An 8,339-nucleotide genomic window follows, 5' to 3' on the forward strand; every position below is an offset into this window, starting at 1 on the left:
GCCTGATATGTTACATTGGAAGTGCTTCGCCTGTAAAGAGTTTGATAGCATGTTTACTTGATTTCCATTTTTATCATTGAAATACTAAACAGGTAAGATGCTCCCTCTGCAGATTACAGATTCTCTTCAGATTTCCGCGGTTCTGTGCAGTTTGGGACGGCCTCTAGGCTTGAGGTTTGCAGACATGTGATAGACAGTCTCTGGGTTCGGGCAGCGATGCACATTTTAATTTGAGCTGCTGTGCTGTTATAGATTCATCTGATAGAGACACAGGGATATCTTCAGACGGCACGGTTCAGGTGTTTTGAGACTTGTGGAAAGGATGGAAGTTTTACAAATATTACTATTTTTTTTTTTTTTTTTAATCAATAACTAGAGTAAATTATCAAAATCTATTGTTCTGTATCTGACTGGTTGTATGTTAACCTTACAGAGGATTCTATGAAGAGAAATGTAATAAATGAATTTTCAAATTTGACAGGCCCTCGATGTGCGTCTCTTGTTTTGTGTTTTGTTGTTCTTCAGAGCCGGGCTCGCTGACAGGTTTAAAACACAACGCGTCGCTTTCCCTGGCGTTCGGCTGCCTGGACTTATTCCTGCGATATCTTTATCAACACAATCGCCATGGTTTATGTTTTTATTAACATGTCCCTCGTCATGAATAGTTCTGAGGAGTTGTTTTAGTTTTCCATCAGTTATGAACGGAGCGCGGGAGGGGACTTGAGACAAAAAATATATCTCCCAGAGACACACAGGTACTGACGCACGCACGCGCACACACACACACACGCACACACACAGGTACAGACACACACACAGGTACTGACACAAACACACACACACACAGATACTGACCCCCACACACACAGGTTCTGACACACAGGTTCTGACACACAGACACAGGTACTGAAACACACCCACACACACACACACACACACACACACACAGGTAGTGACCCACACACACACACAGGTACTGACAGACACACAAACAGGTACTGACACACACAGAGAGGTATTGACACACACAGGTACTGACACACACACACACACACACAGGTACTGACAAACACACACACACACACAGATACTGTCACGCACGCACACACACGTACTGACAAACACACACACACTGAGACACACACACTGACACACACACACACTGAGACACACACACAGATAGTGACATATACACACACAGATAGTGACACACATGCACACACACACACACAGATAGTGACACACACTCTGATACACACACTGACACACACAGGAACTGACACACACAGGTAGTGACACACACACACACACACACAGATAGTGACACACACACACAGGTACTAAATGTGTATCTGGTATTCTAAGTATTACCTACAATTAATAACTCAGCTATATTCATATTCAGAATGTGATACAGTATTAAGACAGGGTCCAGTATTAGAAATAAATAAACACGCTTTAAGAGAAACAGCAATGATGTTTATTGCCCATTCCCATCCATTCTCTAGATGTTTCTACATTGTGGTTGCAATCCACAGGGACAAGGGACTCAGCGATGTTAAATAAAAAACCTAGAGCCCACAATTAACCGATATAGAAAGGAAGGGGGGAGAAATGTATTGCCTGCGTGCAGCACCTTCCACTTTCCTCTATTAAATGTCATTTGCCATGTGTCTGCCCAGTTCTGAATGCTGTCGAGATCATTTTGAATGACCTTTGCTGCTGCAACAGTGTTTGCCACTCCTCCTATTTGGAACTGCAAACACAAGTCAAAAAGGAAGTTAGAAAGGCCAACAGAGAGACAGAAATGAACATTGCTAAGGGGGCTAAAACCAATTCCAAAACGTTTTTCCAATATTATAACAGCAAGAGAGGAGGTTAAATGTCTAAGAGACACAAACGGCAAAATCACATACGAGGAAAAAAAAAATAGCGAGTATATTAAATGATTACTTTACACAGGTTTTTACAAAGGAGGACACGGACAACATGCCCCACAAGTCGACCTGTTCCTATCCAATTTTAAATAACTTTAGCATAAGAGGCAGAAGTGTTAAATGGACAAGAGCTCTTAAAATAAACAAATCCCCTGGGCTGGATGAGATCCTCCCAATAGTACTCAAAGAAATGAAAGAAGTTATTTACAAACCGCTAACCAAGATCATGCAACAGTCTCTTGACACAGGGGTTGTACCGACAGACTGGAAAATAGCAAACGTAATACCGATCCACAAAAAGGGAGACAAAACTGAACCAGGTAACTACAGACCAATAAGCCTGACTTCTATTATATGTAAACTTATGGAAACTATAATAAGATCCAAAATGGAAAATTACCTATAAGGTAACAATATCCTGGGAGACAGTCAGGATGGTTTTAGGAAAGGGAGATCGTGTCTAACTAACTGCTTGACGTTTTTGAGGATGCAACATTGAAAATGGATAATTGCAAAGCATACGACATGGTTTATTTAGATTTCCAGAAAGCTTTTGACAAACTGAACGCAGTAGAGATTCAAGGAAATGCATGCACATGGATTAGGGAGTGGTTAACAGGTAGAAAACAGAAAGTACTGATTAGAGGAGAAACCTCAAAATGGAGTGAGGTAACCAGTGGTGTACCACAGGGATCAGTATTAGGTCCCCTGCTATTCCTAATCTACATTAATGATTTAGATTCTGGTATAGTAAGCAAACTCGTTAAATTTGCAGACGACACAAAAATAGGAGGAGTGGCAAACACTGTTGCAGCAGCAAAGGTCATTCAAAATGATCTAGACAAGATTCAGAATTGGGCAGACACATGGCAAATGACATTTAATAGAGAAAAGTGTAAAGTATTGCATGCAGGAAATAAAAATGTGCATTATAAATATCATATTGGAGATAATGAAATTGAAGAAGGAATCTATGAAAAAGACCGAGGAGTTTATGTTGACTCAGAAATGTCTTCATCTAGACAATGTGGGGAAGCTATAAAAAAGACCAACAAGATGCTTGGATATATTTTGAGAAGTGTTGAATTTAAATCAAGGGAAGTAATGTTAAAACTTTACAATGCATTAGTAACACCTCACCTAGAATATTGTGTTCAGTTCTGGTCACCTCGTTACAAAAAGGATATTGCTGCTCTAGAAAGAGTGCAAAGAAGAGCAACCAGAATTATTCCAGGTTTAAAAGGCATGTCGTATGCAGACAGGCTCAAAGAATTGAATCTGTTCAGTCTTGAACAAAGAAGACTACGCGGCGATCTGATTCAAGCATTCAAAATCCTAAAAGGTATAGATAATGTCGACCCAGGGGACTTTTTTGACCTGAAAAAAGAAACAAGCACCAGGGGTCACAAATGGATTAGATAAAGGGGCTTGCAGAACAGAAAATAGGAGGCACTTTTTTACACAGAGAATTGTGAGGGTCTGGAACCAACTCCCTAGTAATGTTGTTGAAGCTGACACCCTGGGATCCTTCAAGAAGCTGCTTGATGAGATTCTGGGATCAATAAGCTACCAACAACCAAACGAGCAAGATGGGCTGAATGGGGCCGCCTCTCGTTTGTAAACTTTCTTATCTTCTTATGTTCTTAATTTGTTAGACAATTACATCTAAAACATTATTTTGAAACTAAAACACAAACTGCAATTCATCATAACCCTTTCGATAAATTTAAGAAAAAGTCTAATTTTTCCAGTAGGGGTACAAAATGCTACATTAAACACTTTTAGCAAATTTGTGGAAAATTATATTAGCTGCATTGTAAAACACAGACTTTTTTTTCAACGTTTGGTTGTGGATATGCGATATTCTATTGTTTTTCACAAATTACCCCTGTGGTTCACAGGTAAAACAATTGTTGTGAAATAATTCACAATTAGTCTTCTTTAATGTCCAGTTGTTTTGAAAGCTCTATAGCGGCTGTAAATAAGGTAAACAAGCCTTTTTCCACATGCTGGGTCTGTATGCGCTGTGCAGTGCGAATGTCAAACTAATGTCGACTATCGAACATCAGACTTTACCACGGTTAAGTAAACCTTCTTTCCTTTGCTGTCTTCCACAGCGAAATCCCTATGGACCCCAGGACATTCCTCTGGGGTTTTTGTATGTAGGCATTTAAATTCCCACTGTCTAACTGTGATATAGTTTTAAATCAATGTGAATTGATTAACCATTTCCAGTGTTTTCCGGTTTTAATTGGCTATACACTGATTTATCTATTTATTTATTTTAGTATGGGGGTGTTTTATTGTTTTTTATCGGTTAAAACGAAAATCATAAGCCCTATTTATAATGCAAACTGCATTAACAGTAAAATAATAATAATCATGACCATGAAACATAAATATAAGTAATTGCTATTACAACTGACAGCAAGGATTTAACACATTGCTCATTCTTCACTAAAGTTAATCTTTTTAAAATCGATTCTATTAAATGTAATGTTAAACTGCAGTTACAGTGTGATTTTACTGCAGTGTGCTGTTAAACTGCAGTTCCAATGTGCCTATTGTTGGACCTGCAGTTTATTGTTCAAGGCCATTTAACATAATGAAGGTCCTTACCAGACGATAAAGTGCTCTTATCAGGGTTATAGTGCTATTATAAAATTGATACGTTAAAAAAAATAACACGTCCAGTTTTTGTGTTTGTTTTTTCGTGATTTTATGCAGCACTGGTTTTTGTTGTGAATGAATGCAGGCACGTTCCTCCTTATTCTATGAGTGATGCGGTTTGCTCAGAATTCCACCTGCGGTCGGGTCGTCTTCACTCGAGCTTCATCACAGCCGTGGACACTTCGTGGGTGTTTATCGGGTAAAAGCTTCTGCTTACATGGAGCTGCTCTTCAGTTCAGGCACCTCGTAAAGAAAAGCGAACATGTTTTGTGAACTGTTTGTAAAACGTAAACAATAAAAGCACAGCTTTCTTTTTTTTATTATTTGGATTTGAGTGCATGTTCGTGTGTTTGGTCTCTGTGTGTGTTCACAAGTCAAAGCCTCCTTCCTGGCTTTAGAGAACAGAGCGCTGTGCCTGTGTTGTTATGATTTGCTGAAATAAAGTTGCTGAATGTAATCAGACTGCATCCAGTTGATTTTATCAACTCGTCATTCAAACCGGAGACTGGTTGCTATTGTGGTTACTGTGTTGACGTCGACAGCAAACACTATTCCAGTCCACGCACCTGGACTCACAGGGCCCTCTGGTGGTCCTTTAAGGAAAGTACACCTGCGGCAACTTTAGGCGATATGAGCGACAGTGCTACCTACTGGTCATGATGGGAATGAGGACCCATTGTTAGACCCTGGGGCCCCACTAGACTAAGTGAGGTCATATCTACAGAGTAGAGAAAAACTCATAATGAACACAAAAATGCAGATATGTGACCATAAAGTAGCATAGTCTGCTTCATGACAGGAGGCGCTTTGAATAAAGTCATGCTGTAACCCTTTCAAGAGCAGCTTATTTATTTAAACCTGCAGACAATGTCAGCAACTGCTGGTGAGCTGGTGATCAGCTATGACTTGGGAACTGTTACAAAATGAACAGCAAATAGATTAATTTAGGAGTGTAGACAAGAAACAGCTGATATAGATCCATTCAACCAGAACCCAGTCTCCTGAACCACACTGTATAGAAAGGGATCCATCGCTATAGAGCAGTCTCTGTTCAGCCCCTGTGCTGCTCATCACCCAGTCTCCTGAACCACACTGTATAGAAAGGGATCCATCTCTATAGAGCAGTCTCTGTTCAGCCCCTGTGCTGCTCATCACCCAGTCTCCTGAACCACACTGTATAGAAAGGGATCCCTCGCTATAGAGCAGTCTCTGTTCAGCCCCTGTGCTGCTCATCACCCAGTCTCCTGAACCACACTGTATAGAAAGGGATCCATCTCTATAGAGCAGTCTCTGTTCAGCCCCTGTCCTGCCCATCACCCAGTCTGCTGAACCACACTGTATAGAAAGGGATCCATCGCTATAGAGCAGTCTCTGTTCAGCCCCTGTGCTGCCCATCACCCAGTCTCCTGAACCACACTGTATAGAAAGGGATCCATCGCGATAGAGCAGCCTTGTTAGAGGACTGCAGTCTGTGAAAATAGTAATAATAATAAAAAAGATGCCATAGATTGAGATTGAAACTTTATTGAAATAAATCAGCAAAAATACATTCAGAAATACAGAGTAGTAGAGTATCATTATCATGCACAACCCTTCATACAATCCAATGACATGAATCACATATTTTCTTTGGTACAGCTCGTGTGATTTCTATGTGTTTGCATGAGATGAACATGTTTCATGAATGCATGGATTTGCCCCCCTCCCCTCTGCTCCCCATACACTATAATGAGAAATAAAACTTTTTCAGTGACCCTGTTATTTTTATTACAGTAATGTAAATTTTACAGTAATGTAAATTAAATATCAGAAAAAATTACATTTCCATTTAAATCATAAACTGTAGCAAACCACCCTACTCATAGCCTTAATGACTTCACCCCATGTTGCATTGCACCCTGCAGACTGCACATATATTTCTGTGTGATAATGCAGACCTATTTAAAGACCATAGGGTGCGCCACAGTGCTAGTATATGCTGTAGCTTCACTTGCATTGCGACAGGCTCCAGTCCTGGAGGTCTTTTCCTCCAGGTAGAAACACAGCCATGGTTGGAACGCAGACCTGGACTGGAAGAGACCAGCTTGCTGAGCTGCACTAGGACAACTCATCTCACTTACCAGACAGAGACTCAGAGTGACCCAGGCTAGAGCTGCCCACGTCATTGCACTGGAGGATCATGTGAAAAAGAGAACTATCCTTCATCTGCCATCTACCTTAGCCCTGTCCTCCTGATAAGCAATTCAACACCTGTATCCTGGCTGCTGTTTGTAATGTACTGCAGCATCAAGACCTTCCAGGTGATTGTATAATTATACAGGAGCTTGCTCCCTTCCTCCCTCAGTAAATGTGTTTGTGGTGCCCTCTATGGGATTTAATAGTACACTACAAGTTGTACATTCATTCTGTAAATCCATGCTCTGCCATGCCATGGGGAAGAGGCCTATTACTCTGTTACCACTCTGAATATATTCTTTACAAGGTGAAAGAAACTTGCACCAGTAACTAATGTAACCTCTATTAGAATCATTTACTACATTAAAACACACACACACCTCACCTTAATATAAATATGTGTTGCACCAGTAAATAATTGAACATATATTTAAATTATCATTAAATTAAAACACACACACCTCACCTTAATATAAATATGTGCTGCACCAGTAAATAATTGAATATATATTTAAATTACCATTAAATTAAAAACACACACCCCATCACCTTAATATTAATATGTGCTGCACCAGTAAATAATTGAACATATATTTAAATTATCATTAAATTAAAACACACACACACACACCCCATCACCTTAATATAAACCAGTGCTGCACCAGTAGATAATGTCAGATTAATATAAACCAGTAGATAATGTCAGAGTAATATAAACCAGTAGATAATGTCAGAGTAATATACACCAGTAGATAATGTCAGATTAATATAAACCAGTAGATAATGTCAGAGTAATATAAACCAGTAGATAATGTCAGATTAATATAAGCCAGTGCTGCTCTGAAAGCCCACGCTTGTCATTGTGGGCGCTGGTATCTCACGGCTTGAAGTACTTCTTCTTCTCCTCCTCCTGCTCCTCTTCCTCCTTGTGGAATATCTCCCCGTCTTGTTTTCTCCAGTGTAGATTAACACCGTCCATTGGAAAGTTCTTGGAGAGGTGCTCCCGAATCTGAAACAGCAGCACAAGAAACACAGTGTTATCAAGGAGCACCACATCTCTCTGTGTATCTATCAGGGAAACAAGAGGACACTAGAAGGAACTAAAGGGAAGCAAAGTCAACGTGAGATTAGCTCATCAGTGTCACACGAAGTCCAGTACACAGGAAGCAGTGTCAGTTTGGATTTCTGAAAGGGAGTGTCACCTACCTGCTCTAAAATGGCTTCGCTCACTTTAGGGTCTTCAAGATTCACTCCTTTGGGTACGTTTAGTTTGACCCTTGCTGTTGCCATGTTATCTGTGCAGACAAACAGAAGAGTTCACACAGCCATTAAATAAACCCCATGTCAAACAATAAGACCCCACGTAGTGTGTAATGTGCAGCACAGAAGAGTTCACACAGCCATTAAATAAACCCCATGTCAAACAATAAGACCCCACGTAGTGTGTAATGTGCAGCACAGAACGGGAGCAGCGTTCCCTTTTTAGATTCTGAGAAATGTGCCGTTTTAACTGAGAAAGGATCAATTATCAGTGAGGAACCTTCGACAACACACTAA

General features: G+C 40.2%; 1 long non-coding RNA gene across 1 annotated transcript; it reads right to left on the reverse strand.

Moving 5' to 3' along the window:
• Nucleotides 1–6,115: 6,115 nt before the first annotated feature.
• Nucleotides 6,116–8,073, reverse strand: LOC131721251 (uncharacterized). The gene is made up of 2 exons (XR_009319906.1): nt 7,989–8,073; nt 6,116–7,791 (listed from the first exon to the last, which is right to left on the reverse strand). It is a non-coding gene; the product is annotated as an uncharacterized LOC131721251 (long non-coding RNA).
• Between the last annotated feature and the right edge of the window lie 266 nt (nt 8,074–8,339).

Source organism: Acipenser ruthenus, chromosome 48 (assembly GCF_902713425.1).
Source record: "Acipenser ruthenus chromosome 48, fAciRut3.2 maternal haplotype, whole genome shotgun sequence".
NCBI classification, from domain to species: Eukaryota; Metazoa; Chordata; class Actinopteri; order Acipenseriformes; family Acipenseridae; genus Acipenser; species Acipenser ruthenus.